This window comes from Ceratotherium simum, chromosome X (assembly GCF_057802395.1).
Source record: "Ceratotherium simum simum isolate JZ-2026a chromosome X, ASM5780239v1, whole genome shotgun sequence".
Classification (NCBI taxonomy): domain Eukaryota; kingdom Metazoa; phylum Chordata; class Mammalia; order Perissodactyla; family Rhinocerotidae; genus Ceratotherium; species Ceratotherium simum.
Window position 1 is genome coordinate 115,411,599 of NC_141940.1, and position 18,760 is coordinate 115,430,358.

An 18,760-nucleotide genomic window follows, 5' to 3' on the forward strand; every position below is an offset into this window, starting at 1 on the left:
GGTACCTTCCCCATCAGCTGGGGGTGGCCCCCTTCAGACAGACTGTGTACCTCTCACTTAACAGGAAGATGTTCCTCACTCAACTCTCTAGGGGTTTCTATCTGGAAAGGAAAGAGCGGCACCCCAGTTACTATCTGCACTGAGGAAGCTGGCATGATTTAAGCACCACACTGGACCCTTTGGTCCCCCTGTATTCCGGGCCAAACTCCTTTGGGAGGAGTGGCCTGCTGGCCCCTGAAGCACAGAGGAGGACACCCCATATATATGGCTGGGTAGAACTCAGAGGGAATGTCAAGCTGCAGATGCCCATGGCTGGTGGTGAGAGAAGGGTCCCTGTCCAGGCTCCCATCCCCCAATATTGCAGCCCAGTTACTTTGGGCCTCACATACCAATGGATGAGCTGCTGCCCTTCTCACACAGACCAGCACCCCAGCATCCCTGCCCTGTCCTGACAATGGAGGCTAAACTGCACGGAAGGATGTGTGGACCTGGTCTCAGGCTGTCTGGGGGCCCAAGTTTGGCTCACTCTCACGCAGCTGGGAAGGGAGACCCCGTCCTCGTAATAGTGGGGTCAAGCTAAGCTGCATCTCCAGCCGCAGGCTATTTTTAGATGCTGTTATCTTTGACTTGCTAACAAGCAGCTGTGAAAAACAAACTGGTGACCAGGAGGCACAAAACTGCAAAATAAAAACCTCATAAAACAAGAGCTCCCAAACTCAAGAGCAGACCACACTATGGCTAAAACACTGTGCACCATTATGGCGGGGCCTGCTTAACCTTCTCCTGAGGGGGCGCCAGGAGGGGCTTTGCTCTTTTACTGCCCACACATTCCTGGCCTGGCACGTCCTGGGCAAGTCTAGCTTTGGCTCACCAGCCCTGGCAGGGCTAGTCAGCCAGACAGACCCACTCGTGGCCACAGATGGTGACCCAGGTGGACAGGTGTGCCAAGGGAACAGGCTGGATGGGGTTAACACTGCCACAAAAGGAAAAGCTCCAGCTCCCTCGCCTCTCTCTTCCAGCTCATCCTAACAGTCCATTTGCCTTACAGCATCGCAGCCAGCTCCATGACAGTGAAACCCTTGTACAGGCAAAATGTCACCCAACATCAAGTGGCAGGCAGGAAAACAGGATGGGGCACCAAGCAGGATCCCTGACTTCTCCCCAGCCCGCGGAGCTCCCAAAAGGCCAGCCTCAGGGCGCCCTCCCTCTCGCAGCGCCCTCGAGTCCCCCTGTCCCCTGCAGGAAGCCCATCACTAGACACGGCAACCCCTGCAGCCCCCTCCACCCAGCTGGTAAAGGCCTGGGCAGCCGCGTGGAAAAGTGCCGCCCCGCCCCAGAACCCGGGATGAGGGCTGGGGAGGAGGCGGCAAACTTCAAAGCTGCAGCTGCAAAATGCTTTAAAAAAATAAAAGACCCCTGAAAGCCAGAGCTGCTCCCTTCGCCCCTCAGAGCTATGCGCGGTCCACCTTGACTGCCCTCTTAGCTCTGCCCTGCTCTCAGACCTCGGCCGAGGGGATTTCCTCTCAGGCTAGCGCGCGGCGGGGCTGCGGCTCTTGCCTTCTCTGTCCCTCAAGTTCACCCACCACCCAGAGGTGTGAAAGATTAGTTAAAAATGATGTCACCTACCCATACCCCCTCCCCCCAAGCTGGTCCCATCTCACACACACCCGCATGGCCTGGGCTGCGAGTCGTGCAGCATCCCGGGGGTTTGCGTTGGGGCGCCACGCCGAGGCTAGCCTCCCCAGGCGCCCGCTCAAGCTCAGGCTCGGCCCTGGGAAGCCCGCCCGCGCATCGTTCCCCCGGTGCAGAAATCCTACCGCCCGTGCGCCCTGGGCGCGCCGCCGGGCCCCGCGCCGGCTCCCCGGGAATGCGGCCGTCAGGTGAGGTAGGCATGCGTGCCGGCTCCGCAGCGAAGCAGCAGCTGGCTGGAGCGCTGGGCTCAGGATCTGCCTCTTCTCCCTCTCCCCGCAAAGGAGAGGCCTCTGGGGGCTTTCCAGCGCCCTGTTGCTTTAGGACCGCATTCCCCCTTCCTTTTCCCTTTTATCTTAGTTTCTCCTTCAGATACAAAAAGGGAGATCGCAGGAGTCCATGCCCAGCTTCAGCCTAACTCGGTCCACAGGCAGAGAGAGAATTATGAATGGATGCTGCCTTCTGATGAGGAAGTCGACTGGGGAGGTCTCTGCGCACGGCGCGCTCCATCAAAGCCGGGGCATTGGCCCCTCCACTGCTTCAATGCTGCAGGCTGAGACACCTAATTGACCACTGGGAAATCAGGTGCCGGGAGACCTGGGCGGGACGTAGCCCCGGGGCCACGCTGGGATCGGAGCGCTTTGCCGGTGTAGACAGCTTCGATTTACAGCCCAGTGAATGGAGGGGACTGCGGCAGCCAAACCTCCCGGGCAGCAGGCACGGTTGCATCAACGCTCTGCAGACAGCCGCCCGGCTCCGCGAACATCTCCCGGCTCCGCTGGGCTAAAGGGAACCTGCTAAAAATAATTCGTCCCCTGCCGCCAGCCGCAGTGAGCTGCAGGACTCAGCCCCCAGCCCCAAACTCGGCGGCGCGCGGGAGCCGGCCACAAAGCCGGCCCTGTGCGCTTAGACAAGCCGGGGGCTGCGGAGGATCCCGGAGCCGGATTACTGGTACCTGTGCGTTTCCTTCTCCGGTAGCGCGACCGCTGGTGCTGCGCGTTACCCATGCCCGGAGTGGCGGTGGGCTCGGCACGTCACCAACAGGCTGGACCCAACACTGCTGCTCATCACCGCACCCCCGTGGCTCCCTTCTCACCTCCCTTGTCCCCGATCTCTTGCCAACAGCAGAGGAATCAGAGACGCTGACCGTGCCAACTCCTCCAGGCTGGGCAAGAGAGGGGACAGAGACTGGCCTGGAACATTTGTTCGCGTGTAACAGGAATAGAGCGGCCTGAAAATTGTAGCATTGCGTCCCCTCCCCCTATTCATCTCTGGACTCCGAAACCTAGCATCCTAGATACAACTCACTCTGCCCAGGCTTAAAAACACTGCAAAGACAATGCCTTTGCAGCCATGTGCTAATCTCCAGGGAAGGGTGGGTTACTAAACCAGCTCTGAGGTTGAACCTGGTTAAAAACCATGGCAGTGTGTGCCCATGCCTTAGGCTGGCAGGTTCTATATATAACAGCCACATGCAGAAGACAGAAAGCCATTTAGGGCCACTTACAACACTTATGGGAAATATCCTAATATATAACAAGGGAAAAACCAGTGAATGAAATTATCCAAAGATGCCTTATGTGACGCAGTTTTTGGTAATTTGCCTTGACGCCTTAGATACCCATTTAGGGAAAACTTGACTATTTTCTGACCAGGCCAGCCACCTATTTTCAAAGAGAGATGTTTATGCCCTGGGCAAATTTGCATGCATGGGCAGTACTGTGTCCATGAGGCCGGTGATTCCTCCATAATTCACAAATTGTGGTGAAACACTCAACTTGCCAGGGTCACAAGAAATCAGAGCGTTTGCACAAGCACTGGTAGAGAGTAGTTCCTAATTGACATTACTATGAATTATGATTGTGGTCACATAAAGTATCACACTGAACCCAAGTTAGTCTGGGTTGGCTGTTCTCCTCTGACTCCACTCATGCCAACCTCCTTGGAGGGCTGCCAGCGGCCAGCAAGGATGGAGAATCTGGCTGGAGTTCCCCTGGAAGACACAGAATGTTTAGGATAGGAAGGATGAGGTGGGAGGAGGTGGTGTGGTAACTCCTCCAGTGAGGGTGGGAAGAGAGCCATGAACCTCCAAGTTTAAGGGAGAGGGTAGGCAAAGGAAAAGAGGCCACCAGAGAAAAAGAGAGAGATGGGTCAGAGAAGCAGGCGACCAGGAGGGAGGGAGGACTCCATCTCAGAGACTGGGGGACGAAAGGGTTTCAAGAAGGCAGCACGATCAAGAATGCCAAAAGTCACCAAGAGGTCAGTGGGAGCAGTTCTGCCTGCCAAAGGCAAACCTGGGATGGCTTGAGCTTCAGGAAGTCTTGATGGAGTGGACACTGATAGGAATTGTAGGGTGGGTGGGAAGGCCAGTTGGAGTTTCTAAAAAGAAAAGGAAAGTATTTCCCTTAGCCTTGCTCATCAAAGGACCAGCGGCACCAGCAGCACCTGGGAGCTTGTTAGAGGTGCACATTCTCAGGCTGCACCCAGACAGGCTGAATCAGACTTGGGGTGAGGCCTGGCCATCTGTGCATTAACAAGCTCCCACACCAGCTCCACTTGGGGCACTGGAAGACCCACCACGTGTGGACTCAAACAGCTCAGACCTTAACGTAAGAATTTATGTTCGGGTGAGCAAAACAGCTGCCCTCTACAGCTATCCCTGGCAAGATCATGGGGAACTGGTGGCCAAGTCACTAATCACACATCCCAAGGAGATGAACTGTGTTGCTCTGGGTTTTCAGGGCTGCTCTATCAAAAGAGAGCCTTGGCAATGAGACCTGCAGAACTCCAAAAAGCAATGAAAATGGCCATGTCTTCCCCTTCTCATTGATCTTTACAATAATGAGGTTGTTGTTAACAGTCGTGATGAAAATGACATAACTAGATTGCTTACATTTGAATAAGGTTTTAGCAAGCCCCATGGTGTAGAGGGAGAAAATCTGGGCTTTGGTCCCAGAAAGACCTGTGTTTGAATCCTAGCTCCTCCATCTCTTAGCAGTGTGGCCGTGGGAAAATGATTTGACTTCTCTGAACCTTGGTTTCCTTATGTAAAATGCAAACAGGAATACCTAATTTATAGGGCTGTTAGGAAGAGTAAATAAAATAATAGCTATAAAGCACAATGATGGTGCTTGGCAGATAATAAAAGCCAACTAAAGTAGTTCCTTCTTAACCATGTTTGAGATCTTCACACATAGACTCATATGGTAGTTTTTCTGGGGTCCCTATCCCCTGTATGATAGTTAGGGTACTTGATGCTTCCTATGGCTTGATGGTTCAAACAGAAGCACTTATTGAGCATCTCTTGGATGCCAGGTACTGTGCTGGGTGATGGTAGGGATAGAGCAGAGTCTGGGCCCTGTTGGAGCTGATATTCTAAGGATGGAGTTTATATCCCAGTCCATGTGGGCGTCCCACTTGTTTTTCCTGGAAGCCAAGGGTACCAGGTCTCAGGAGGAAAACAATTGCAAATGTGTCCTCCCTTAGGACAGTGATGATCTAGAGCAGGGGTCAGAAAACTTGTTCTGTAAGGGGCCAGATAGTAAATATTTTAGGCTTTGTGGGCCGTGCAGTATCTGTTGCAACTACTCCACTCTGCTGTTGTAGCTCAAAAGCAGCCATAGGTAAGGCATAAATGAATGGACGTGGCTGTGTTGCAATAAAGCTTTATTTACGAAAACAGGCAATGGGTGGGATTTGGCCCATGGGCCATAGTTTGCCAGCCTCTGATCTACAGCGTGGCTCAGGACATAACTATTCCCTTTAACTGGTATTGCCAGGAAATGTAAACGTCTACATAGGTGATTTTCCATATAACTAAAGTTCGTCCAACCAAGAGCAGTTTTCTGAAGCCTCTCATTGTTTTAAAGCATATTTTATACTTTTCCTCAAGAAACTGGCTAGTTAGTTGTTCACCAAACTGTCTCCATCTGTCTCCTACAGCCAGCCTCCTTTGCAGTTAGGTGCAGCCATGTAACCGAGTGCCAGCCAATGGAATATGGGCAAAGGGATGTGTGCCTCCAGGACTGGCCCGTAAAAACTCCTCCCCATTCCCCCAGACACTCCCTTCTCTGCCCTGCTGGCTGAACACAGAAGCTCTATGGGGTGGTGGAACCCCAAGATGGAAGGAGCCTGGGTACCCAAATGACTATATGTTGACCTGCCTTAGACTCCAATGTAAGTGAGAAATAAGCCACTGAAATGTTGGGAGTTTTATTACCAGAATTAGCCTACCTCGAACAATTCACTCTCCTATCTCTTTAATCAGATGATACAAAACACAATTTAATGCTTTGCTGATTACTTAGGTCTTTATTAAGAAGGCTTATTATTGGTCTCTATGGTAACACATTTCAAAGACTCCTTTTTGGATTTCCAAGCTCTTTCCTTGATATTTAGTTCTCCACTACCATTCCTCTCTCACCCTCCTCTAGCTCCTTTCCCATGATTTGAATCAACAGTGGGCTGGGGAAAATAGACACCATGGCTGGGTAACATCCATCCATTAAAAAAGAGTTACTAGTGGTCTGAGCAAGAAGCTAAGCAATCAAGTGCATGGGCTTGCTCACAACTCTCTGCAGCCTCGGAAAGTTCCTTTCACTTACTCTCGGTCTTAGTGCTGTGTTTCAGAGAGCTGAAGTTACCAGAAGCTCAGCATCTCTGAAAAGAGTGGGGCATTTCAGTATTATCTAGCTTGCACATTTCCAAAGCTTCAATTCTTCTACTAGTCATCTTGGGGGAATCCATACTAAAGGTTCTAGTTCTGTCCCTTGACATTCATGGGATATTCAACTTTCAAAATACTGTCACCTCCTGATTTTCTACACATAGATTACCCCTGTTATATGCCCTAAATCCGTTTTAAACTCACCTTTTCTGCTTCATTATTTTGTTGACACCAACAGATCTTAGTTAACTCGTCTTATAAAAGCTGGAAGAATTGACTTGAAAAGGCTAAATAATTTTATTCCCATTCCAGAGGTGGTATATTACTTTTATATCTTGGGGCAATTTATCAAGAAAACCCAGCTGTGCTTTAGACCAGGTCTTTGGATTGCTCTGACAGGTGGTCCTTTCCCAGCATGAGGTGTGAAGGAGGAGAGGAACGGGTGGGGCAGATCAAGGGGAGGGAGACTAGAGGAGCAGACAGAGTCCAAATACCTTGACAGTCAGATTTTACTTTTTTATAGAAAGAACCAAGATGACAATATTTAAATGATCCTCTTGGTCTGTTTCTTCATCTGTAAAACAAGGAGGGTGGAGATGATCTGTAAGGTTTCCTCTAGGTTTCTCTTTCTGAAAGTCTATTGTTCTACGAAAACTGGAACCAAAAATACCTTCTGAAATGATTTCTGATCATCAGTGCTTATTTCTTCTTCCCGTTTCTGCTGATCATCCAAAACTGACCACTCTACACATAAACTTCAGCATCTGCAAGGGCAATAATATGTTCTGTGATCTGCCCAGGCTGGGTAAACTTTTTGCCCCAAGTTGACTTTGTTGGTGACCTTAGGGATCCCAATTTCAGCTCTACTCTTCACCATACACAGCCCCTCCTTATGTTTACCTAGGGTGGCTTCCCTGCTTTATTCTCTTTGGTTCCAATGATGGAAACCCAGTTTTGCCTCCAAAGTTTACTTCCCTCAGGCAAGTTGGATATCCCCTCCATAGCTATGGATGTTGCTGAGCCTTACTTCTCATCTGTCCTGGTAGCAGCACATTACTACTGCTGCTTCCCCACCACTGCTCACAAGAGAACCTAGGACTTCCAGAAGAAATCATTGCTATAAAATGACTCACTCGTTTATAAGGAACTATGTGTTTATTCATATATATTTTATATCACAACAAATGTAAATTAATTTCAGGGCACAACTACCCAAGCTAGTATCTATATGGCTGCCTGTATAAAATTTCTTTCTCAAAATTCTCCAAACCATCTGGCATAAACTACTGTATTGTGACCTGTTAAAATAAGTAACAGCTGTGATAATCCCTCTCGATTTATAGCAAGCTGTAAAGCTTTGCATATACTGGCAATGCATATAAAATAATAAATAAAACCATTATCATTCTGTGCTGTCTTGGTGGGAATTATGATGATTTAGCCAAAATGGAGCCCTATGGAATGCATCAGAGGAGAAGCAGAGGTTTTGCCTAATCTGGCCCCCCCTAGCCACCAAAGACCAACCTCACAACTTAGAGCTCCTGGATATGTTTGAGAACCTTATCCAATGCAAATGCATCCTTTCTGGGAGAACATCATTCCCATACATTGCTGCCCAACTTCTATTATTTCAAAGCCTTCTTTTCTGATCGTCGGTTTCCAAAATTCCACAGTATATCCAGACCATAAAGAAAAACCAAGCTATGCACAACTCGAAAATGTGAAATAATTTGTAGCACCAAAACTAAGAATTATCTTGGAATTGTTAAGTGTAAGCCTATGTTTGCAAACACTGCTAAGATCCTAGGTTGAAAAATACCATATCAAAGTAATCTCTCAAAGATAAGCAATAAGTAGAGAAAGAAAAGCTGGTATCTGTCAGGGAAAAGGACTGGGCAACTTTGTTTCGAGTAGAAGAGTTACTATGCCCACTACACATGCGTTTCAAAAAGTTAAGGTGACCGAGAAGGAAACTAGCATGAAATGGCTCTTTACTATGTGCTGGGCATGACATCATAATCTCATCTAATCCTCGCAGCAACCCTATGCCTTGGGTCTTATTATTCCTGTTTTATGGTTGAGGAAATTGATGCTTAGAGAAATTGAGTAACCTGCCCAAGGCCATCTGGCTAACCAGTTGGGGACATGGTGTTTGAACTCAAGTCTATCTGATTCCAAGGTTCATGCTCTTTCTACCTCACCACACTGCCTTTTAGACAGCTGTTTGCAACCTTTTCTGCCATGACCCACATAATAGATAGTGCTTACATGGACCACTCATTGTCATGGCCATGGGCAATTCCCACCCTTTTCTCTCCCACTTATAAAGTTTATTTGAATGCAAGCGCGAGTTACCTTATTAGTGGAAGAACTTCAAATTCACTTTAATTTGTATCTTAAAAATTTGCAAATAAGGGTGCTTGGTTATTGTGGTAGATTTCAAAAATAGCCACAGTACATTTCAGCTCTTCCCATCAAGAGGTGGAGTCTTTCTCCAGCTTGAATCTAAGCAGGCTTTGTGACTTGATTTGGCTGATAGAATGTGGTAGAAGTGACATTGTATGTGTTCTGAGCCTGGACCTCAAGAAGCCTTGCAGCCTTTACTTTTGCTGATCTTGGTACCTCCCCATGCTTACTGCCACTCTACAAAGAAGGCTGGGGTGATGAGACACATGTGGCCCAGTTGCCCCCCCTCATCCTGGCCCATCGCATGCTAACAACCAGATATGTGAATGAGGCCACCCTACGTCTTCCAGCCCCAGCTGACTGACTACAGACACTTAAGCAAGCCCTGCAGAGCTCAACTGAGCCAGCCCAGACCAGAAGAACCACCTATTAAATTTTAAGCCACTAAATATTGGGGTGATTTGTTACACAGAAAAGTCTAGCTGATGCAGTTCTTTAAAATAAATTTCTAGCCACATGACAAAACAGATACAAATGGTTGAGAATTGCTAGTTTGAGCAAAACAATGATAAACTAAAGCCTTCTTAAAAACAAAGTAAATCCTTTCTGATGGCTCCAAATATTGTCATAACTCAAGGTCTGCACATCATTTCAATTATGGCCCATGGAAGTGCCAGTTCAGAGAGGCTCCCTATGGCTAGCCTTCAGTCCCAGAAGCCCACCTTCCCTCCTCCCATCCTGGGCTTGTCAGGCTGATGTTGGGTCACGTGGTTTGGGGAAGAGAATAACCAAGGTGAGTGGCCCAGAGCCACTCTCAAGAAACAATCGGTGGATGTAAGGAAGAGAAGGAGAGATGATATGTTTAAAGACTATGAATCTATGAATGCCAATGCATAACCCCAGAAACCCCTCAGGGAAATAGCAGAGTGATGCCGTGGAACAAGAAGAACTACAATTTGTTAGAATGTGGTGTTAGTTTTGTAATATTCAACAATGTCCATGGCTGTCTTCTTAAGAAGATAAGGTATCCAAAGACACAGGTGAGAGAGGGGGAAAAAGATCTCCACCCTTCCCTTCCCACACACTTGGGAAACCTACAGATGGAGACCCTCAAAAGGAAGGAAGGAATAATTACAAACCACGTTAGGGCCAAAGTGAACTATCTGTGAGAGGAAGAAATAATGGTTACAACTAAATACCTAGAGCAGTAGTTCCCAACCTTGGCTGTACGTTGGAATGTCAACATAGGAAATCAACTCCTGCACTCTTAATCACTACATTAATTACTAACTTTATTTAATAGGAAAAAATATTCAGCATTTGGAGTTCTCATCAGTTTCAACAAAAGCCCTTTGTTTTGAAGAAAATGCTGGTGAGTAACATATTGGTTGATTATTTGGCTATCTTAGCATGTGGATGCTTGGGCTTTTTCTTTTCTTTTCTTATTTTCTTGGTAAATCTGGGAACCTTTGAACTTTGAATAATTTCTTTTTTTTTTCTTTTTCTCAGTGCCCTCTAGTTATACAAACGTAAAAATAATTACAGAGGCAGTATTTACATCTATGCGTCTATAGTTTTCTCATCTGGTATTTACAGTGCTGAGTAAATGAATTAATTTAGTTCATTTTACTTCTTGGGGAAAATGTATGTAATGAAAGGGGGTCCCTTTTAGTTGATTTTGGCAAGGTTTTCTAAGGAGCATATAAAAGAGAAGGAGAGAGAAAGAAACCTTCTTTGTAGTCCTGAGAAAATATGTTAGTCTATACCCTAAATAACTTTTGTACATTTGCGGTTAAACATGTATTAATTATATTCCAGAAAAGGGGACGTTTTACTGAGAAACTTTATGAATTACAAAGAAAACCCTCTCTATACCAGTATTTGCAGTTTCTCCCAGTTCAGGCTCTGAATTTGCTTTCCAGCAGCTTTTTCCAGTTAAGAACGTGGCTGGGACACTGGATTCAGGCTCTAGGCTGGGACCTCCATTGGTTGCCTTCCAGGTGGAAGCAGAACTGTCACTTCCAGATCACTATTATTTTCTTCCAATAGACATAAAAATAGAATTATGTGCCCATCTGGGAGGGATGATTTCTTCATTTAAAGATGGGGTCAAGTTGAAGAACAGAAGGAGAAATGACCAGGTGGGGAGAATCAACGGTCCCTATGATATACCGGAAGCTACACTAGAGAAGCCAGGTAGAGAAGTCTACCCTTCTTGTCAGAAGCCCTTTATCCATGTGTCACCACCTGGAATGTGACATGGAGGAGAACTGAGGCCTAGTTTGGCCTGTTCTTGAAGGGTTTTGGTTTAGAGTAATTCATTTCTAAAAGAAGGAAGGGGAAGCTGTGGGAAGTTTCTGAAGAATAATTTCATAATAAATGGATCATGCGTTAGAAAGTTGCTTTGTACATAGGAGCTCCTTTACTCATTAATATTTCTTAATAAACTTAAGATTTTTTTAATTGGTTTTTTTAAGGAGAGACAACAGATGATTCAGGTGTTCATTTGTCTAAGAGAAGGAACAGTTTTAGGATCATAGAGATGCAAATGTCAGCAGGATTTGCAAGAATGAATTTTTCTGGCTTCCTGGGAAGATTACACATCCAAGGTAGTCTGATGATGATGCTGGTAGAACCCTGAGAGACCCGAGGGAAGGACCAATCTGAGGTCATCTCTGCCCACTCCAGTGATTCTGGGATGTCACTTTGTGTCTCTGGCTTTAGGCTTCCTTCTCCCCTCCCTCAGGCTGTGGGTAATAAGCCATATAAACTGAAGCTGCAGGGTGTGGGGGTTTGATGCTTGACTACAGTCAGTCTCCAGCTTCAGAGTGTTCCAAAGTTCATTTGTAAGTTTTTCTTCTTAATTCAGGTCACATTTTCCCATGGAAAAGAAGTTACAAATGGCATTTAGAGTCCCAGGTTTGCCCATCAAGGCTTATTTCCTCCACAATATTGCTGGGGAAATATGCATTTACAATGAACAAGAGTGGAAAACAATACTGGTATCATGGTAGTGAATAAATATTAACATAACTCAAGAAGATGGTTTTAAAAATTAATCTTAAATGCCAGTCCCTGATGAAATGCAAGAATAACTGGAGAAAGAATAGTGGGCTGATGGAGACCTTGGCGTCTACAACTGGAATATCTGTCTCTTTGAGGATTAATGACACTGGTTCTTTATTATGCCCAATATCACTAGAAAGAGTCACTCATTCCAAAAAAGTAATATTTTTTGAGTATCTAAAACCCACTAGGGGGCCGGTCCCGTGGCTTGGCGGTTGGGTGCGCGCGCTCCGCTACTGGCGGCCCGGGTTCAGATCCTGGGCGCGCACCAACGCACCGCTTCTCCAGCCATGCTGAGGCCGGGTCCCACGTACACCAACTAGAAGGATGTGCAGCTATAACATACAACTATCTACTGGGGCTTTGGGGGGAAAAAAATAAATAAAATTATAAAAAAAATAAAAATAAAAAAAAAAATAAAATCCACTAGGCAATATTATAGCAGAGATGAAAGACCTAGTCCCTACTCTGAAGGAATCCATAGAATGGCTGACTAGAAAGACACTGTATTATACATGGTTTTCAGAGGGACTTACACATACTCCCGAGATACAATATGTTGTGCCTCGGGGTTCAGGAAGGCACAGGATAGATGCGAGGGGATCTTCCTGGACCACTAGTTTTACTCAATAATTGTTTAGGGGGAGATTATCTTTTATTAAATAAATAGTGCTAATTCTATAGGAATGTTTAGGATGATGCATACAATTACAAAGAAATCTTAAGATCTTATGGAACGCTGTTTTGGGCCATACCTGACTCTACCTGTCTCCATCACCACCCTCTGGCTCAGTTCCCCATAGGGGTACTGGTTCATCCTCTGCCCTTGGAAGCACCACTAAAATATAGGCATTCACAGCATATGGGCTCTGGAAACAGAGATGTCTAAATCAACTGGGCGATTTCAGGAAAGGCTTCCCAAGGAAGGTGATGTTTAAGCCAAGGCTTCCAAACTGATTAGGAGTTGGCTAGGTGAAACAGGTCATAAAAGCATTCTAGAGAGGGAAAAGTGTACACAAGCCTGGAGGTATGTGAGAGAGCACGGTGTGATGAGAAAATGCAAGCAATGTTACGTGACTGAAACACCCAGTTGGCATAGGGCATTTCAGGGACACATGTATTATCATCCCAAAGTACAACAAAGAAGGTAGCTGGAAAAAGACGTTGAGTCCAAGAAATGTCTGTTCCAGCCAACAGGTGGTGCTGTTGGCCCAGGGCAGCTTGGTGGCTATCCAAAGCAAATGGCCTCAGGAAATTTGGGAAAGCAGATGGTGGTATGAAGACGGCTAAGTGTAGAAGGGAGACATTTAAAAATAGGTTTTTGTAACTACAGGAAGAGCTATAATCATATCTGCTACTTGTTATATTGCTCAGAAACTTTGAATGAGATAAAGTATAATCCCTGCAAGCACCTTCACCAGGATGCTGAAGTTAGGAAATTAGAGGACAAACTCCTCCTCACCACTGAAAAACACCATCTCTTCACGCTGAACAGCCAACACATCCAAGCGATGGTATAGGAAATTCTGCACTGTAACTTCTTGACCTGCCACAACCTCCAGCACTTGTTAATCCATCACCTTTTATGATCCCAGAAGACATTTACAACCTTCTCCTAGGAAATGAATATTTGAACAATATGTCATTGATAAACAATGCCGGGTAATAAATATATCAGTTACAGGCAATTAAGTTAATTAGCAAAAAGTTCTAGAGTCATTATAGGAACTGAAAGAGAAAGTAAAAGGCCTTACCCACCCCCCTCTGTTTTCTCAAGATACAGGACACTACTGGTTCTGTCCCTTGTCTGACACCTCTTCTCAGCTCACAAACAGGCTCATATTTTGGTGGGGGCCATCTCTGCTGATAGGTATTTGCTCCTTCAAATCAGAACTAAGTTTTCTTAAGCAGAGATTACAGCATAGGCCATAGCACATCTTTTAACTCTTAACCTGTATGATAACCTAAAGACACCACCCTCACGTTTAGTTTGGGGTCATTATTTTCAAACCCCTGCAGGCAGAGTAACCTGGTGGTAAAAAGCATGGGTTTTGGAGTCAGACAGACCTGGGTCCAAGTCCTGGCTCGTCAACATCTGAGCTATAATCTTGGGCAAGTCATGTAAATACTCTAAGCCTCATTTTCCTCATCTATGGAACAAGCATAATTGTGCCTGCATCAGAGGGTTGCAATAAGAATCAACTATGACAGAGCAATTACCATTGTCCTGCTGAACACATAATAAGGGGTCATTAAATGACTTTTAATATTAACATCCTGGCTTTCCCCAACCACCGGGCCCAAAATCTCCTCAGCCCCCAATGTCAATGGACAAGCCCCTCTCAAACACATTGTATCGATCATTTATGATGCAAAAGTACTTAGCCTTCTATCTTAACTACCAAACTTTAGAAGAAATAAGTTTCATTGCTTCCTCCCAGAAACACCTTTCCTTTATGACCTGAATGAAACCACAGATTAGAAGAAAAAAATTCCCTGAGTGAATATTTTTTGAAGTTGCTAAAATAAGTTGTTGGAAACAAAAACCCAAGAGAAATGCTTGCATAAGATATTGGGTTTATATTTACACCTTCACTCAAATATCCATCCACTATTGAAATTATAAACCAGTGTATAAGATGTCATATTGGGAAACGGAGTCAGGTTAAAAACATCTTTTGATCTTGGTTGAATCTGCTTTCATTTTGCCAGAGGTGAACTGAAATTAACCAAAGTATGGAAGATATGAAAGATGAGAGTCAGCCTCAGAAAAAATGGGGTAAGATTAGAAGGAAAAGGGTTTTAATTACCTATGAGTGATAGCATCATTTCCCTGTGAAGGACCCTGAAGGTTTTGCTCACATGCTTCCAACACTATCTCCTCATAATAGTAATAACAACAACAAATATTCACTCAGTCCTTATCATGTGCCAAGCACTTTGCTATGTGCTTTATTTTCATTACATCACTCAATCTTCACAATCCTATGAGATTTTGCAGAAGAAACCAAAGCTTACAGAGGTATAACCCCAGAACATTTCTCCTGGATAATGAATTCCTACCAATCCATCAAAGCCTAGCTCAAATCTCAGCTCCTTCAGGAAGCTTCCTTCCTTTTCTCTCTTCACCTCCTTCATCCCCCATTCACTTTTTCTTTGATCGTTTTTGTAGCCTCTTGGTTTTTTTTTTTATAGATACACTTGCAGATGTAATTACACACCAGTTTGGTTTGACCATTCTTTCACTGATGGGTTGGGGCTCTGGATGTGTCTGCAATACTTTAAAGGTAGGGGGAGTCCTCAATTTTGTCCCAAATACAGGGCAGGATGTAGGGAGATTCTGTACCTACAGAATCTGATCCAGGCCCAGACATCTATTAAATTGCAATGAATTGGAATTTTGCCCTTTACTAAGTTTCAGATTTCATAGTTATTTTCTGCTTGATACTTTGGACCAATGGCAGAGAAATGTTACTGTCCTACAGAGAGCTCCAGCCACAAGAATGTTGTGGAACAGGAAAGGAAGTCATTTTTTATCATTGAACTCAAAAGCTTCCCTTCTTATATGAATCAAGGGTGTATCTTATCTCCCAGTTATTTCTTTTCAGTCCATCAGTGGCTGGGCCTGCCACCCTCCTATAAAAGGAAAGTAGACAAAGAGAAGCAGAATGCGATTTGCTGACAAAGAACATTTTTCCCCAGCAGAAAATGGAGTGACTTTTAGCTTATCTGCTGTCACCTTGTTAATGTGATCATTGTTCTTCAAAATAAAATCTCCTCTTCTTACCCATGATGTCTTCCGTGTAAAAAAAATTTTTTAATGAAGCAAGTAAATGCATAGAGGAGAGGGGCAGAAGGGGAAAAAATAAAAGCCTAATCAAGAGAACCTACAAATCAACTTCTTCCCAAGGAAAAGCACTCAATACACAATTATCTTAATTCTCCCAGGCAGCCATTTTGCTTGCCTCCCAAGGTAAGTATGGAAAGTACTAGAAACCTGTGGCCCCTGTCATCACCCCTGGCTTTCAGAGCAGAAGCTACAGGCCTGCATTAGTTAGGATGCGTAATTTATCTTCCGTTTAAGCCAAGGGCTCTGTGGCTGTTGATGTGTGCCCCTGGCCTGTTCTCAAGCACATCCTTATTTCAAAATTAATCATCCAGCTCTAACTTGCTGGTGAAGGTTTCCAGGGATAAAAACTTAGATGGAAGAGGGATCCTAGTTGTTAATGGCCAAATGCCATCCATGGCAAGCATAACACAAAGACAAGGCAGTGAGAGAAGAGTGATTTATTCTATCTTAAAGTATAAATCAAAACTCCCTCTGTGCTACTTTGTAGGGTAGGGGCAAGAAAGGAGCAAAGATAACATTCCTGGGAGGCCTCAGTTCTTCAAAGCTGAGGAAATATTTGCATCTTTCCTCTTATTGGAGTTGGACATTTGGCCTCTGAATGCTGAAGAACCAGTCCTGTGTGTTTCAATTGTGAGAGGATATGGCTGAGATGAATTCCCTTCTGCATCTCCTTTCTGCCACTTTGGGAGCCAGTAGTCATCACCACACTCAAGGTCAAAGAGTTATAGCCACATGCAAGGCCAGCATCCCTCAGGAGACTGGAGTTTCTCAGTATTCCTGCTGACCCAAAAAGAGGCACCGAGGAAGGAGGGAGCCATGCTACCCAACAGAGTGTTCAGAAGCACAGGTGGGCTTCAGAGAAGACTAGAGGATGCTGCCTTGAACACAGACAAGTAACTTCCACCTCAGTGTTCATACAGCAGGGCTATGCAGGAAAGAGAGGGTGTGGACAGCAGATTACAGTTGTTTATACCTTCCTGCAGCCTTATCCCTTCCTAATCTTACCATCTCTTCCACCTCCCCACCCCCCAGACTTAGAGAAGGCAAGAATCAACCCAAAGCAAGTAGGCTTTAATTTTCTACAAAATATTGGCTCTATAAAAGATGTTTCCCTTGGTTTTAGAGACTAGGTACTTTTTTTAGTTTTGAAGATCATCGGAGTGAGCTCATTCTGTCATCATCTATATAACAAAACAAAATAAGACAAAACCAAAAACAAACCCACAAACAAAAATCCACCCAAAACTTGATACACCTTAACCTATTTATCCTAACAGAATCAGTTCAAAAGTCCCCTCCTCCATCGACCTCACTTGGTTTCCCACACCACTCCATGAGGGAGACTTGGTCCCTCCTTCCTGTGGATGGACCCCGAGGTACTATATCTGGCCTTTCTGGTGCTCATGGTGCTCCTGACTTGGCAGTCTTCAGGGGCAGAATGGTGTCTTAGCCATGTGTGATGCCCAGAGCCAAGCCCAGTGACTAGCAAAGAGATGCTGCTCCATAAAGTTTAGCTCCCCAAATGCTAGCCTCCTTCATGGCCCTGGCCATGATGAGCAGTCAAGGCCATACAGAGTGGGAAGCGACCCAGTTGGGTAGCTGGGAAAGAGGCCAGGTTTGGGACAGAGCAGCTCAAATATTCTATTGAGGAAGATTCCACAAGAGACAGAGACTAAGAAACTTCAGAGGAATTTCTCAATGGTGAGTTTTTGTGCTGTGCTGAGTTTTTTCCTGGCTCGCCTCGGCATGCTCAATCCAGTGTAACATTTGGCTGCATGCCCTCCTCTAGGCATACTGTTGGTATTTTCATGTCCCATCTGCCAGTGCCTCTGGAGGACGTTACGATAAGTGGGTTGATCCACAAAGGACATCCACTGTCCTGGCCCTCTGCCTAAGACATGCAAATGGAGAGCAGCTTCCCAGCCACAAAGCTTTTGCCTGTGCCAAAGGCATATTATTTTAAATATGAGTATTATCCATAGCTACTGTGGATTGAGCAGCTACTAGGCATACTATACCAAGTCTTTTGCTTGCATTCTTTCATTTCATCCTCATTTAAAGAATACACAAGGCAGATATTATCATCTCCATTTTAGAAATAAGGAATTTGCAATCCTGTAATTTTCCCAAAGTCACACAACTGATAAATGGCAGCGTAAATATTCAAACCCAGATCTGGCAGACACCAAAGCCCATTTTCCCCACACCATGCTGCCTCTCCAAAACCTAATCATCTAGAGGATGAAACCCATAACAATAAGCCCACATAGTAAAAGCAATGGAAATGACCAAAGCTGTACTCTGAGGTAAATTTATAGCTCTCAGTTCTCGTATTTATTTTTTAAACTAAGCATTCAATTTAAGAAATAGAAAAAAACAAGTTTAAAACTCAAGTAAATGAATATAAAACCAGATCAATTAATTAAAAATGGAAAACACCAATAAAATGGACAAAACAGACTTTGTCACAAGATGGTGGCAGCCTACCCCTTGCTCCCTCTGAATGTGGACTTCCCAGGAATGAACTAGGGACCTGAGCTTATATTCATACTGATGTGAAAGCTTTGTTTCTGGGAAACATAAATGCCCAGAGATCTGGGCATAAAGAATGGCAGTAGCTGTTGGGGCCCCTGGCCCCCGACTATGGGTTGGCATAAGGGTCTGGGCCCTGAGAGCTTGCCTGATCAGCTTAAGTGGTTCTCACACCTGCTCAAGACACCCTTGTAGGCTGGATGCAACAGGAGCCTGAAGCTTGAGTCCCATGCTCCAGTTTTCCTGAAGACCACGCTATCCCTTTTAAGTCTACCCCCATATAGTCTATCAGCTACAAGATCTAACATTGTCAGCACGTGGCTGTGCCTGCCTCCAGGCTGGAGAGATTCGGCAGAGGCTGAGGAGGAAAGAAAGCAGAGAGTTTTATTTTTCCCTGAATTATTCCTATGCTTATAAGGTAATCCAATGGAACAATCGTTCCATGGCTATAAACCTAATCAAACTCCCATGAGACTCAAGTTTGAAAGATGGTGAAGAATGGAATAACTACATTGTGTACATAATAAACACACATTCAAAATTACAGCATT

The 18,760-nt window shown here is 45.2% G+C and overlaps 1 protein-coding gene and 1 long non-coding RNA gene across 3 annotated transcripts in view; both read right to left on the reverse strand.

The window, feature by feature from the left end:
• The window catches only part of NHS (NHS actin remodeling regulator), a 337,576-nt gene that overhangs the window by 76,193 nt on the left and 242,623 nt on the right, over positions 1-18,760 (reverse strand). The window lies entirely within an intron of this gene.
• LOC147912007 (uncharacterized) lies at positions 5,177-18,627 on the reverse strand. The gene is made up of 3 exons (XR_015550730.1): positions 13,290-18,627; positions 7,026-7,119; positions 5,177-6,929 (listed from the first exon to the last, which is right to left on the reverse strand). It is a non-coding gene; the product is annotated as an uncharacterized LOC147912007 (long non-coding RNA).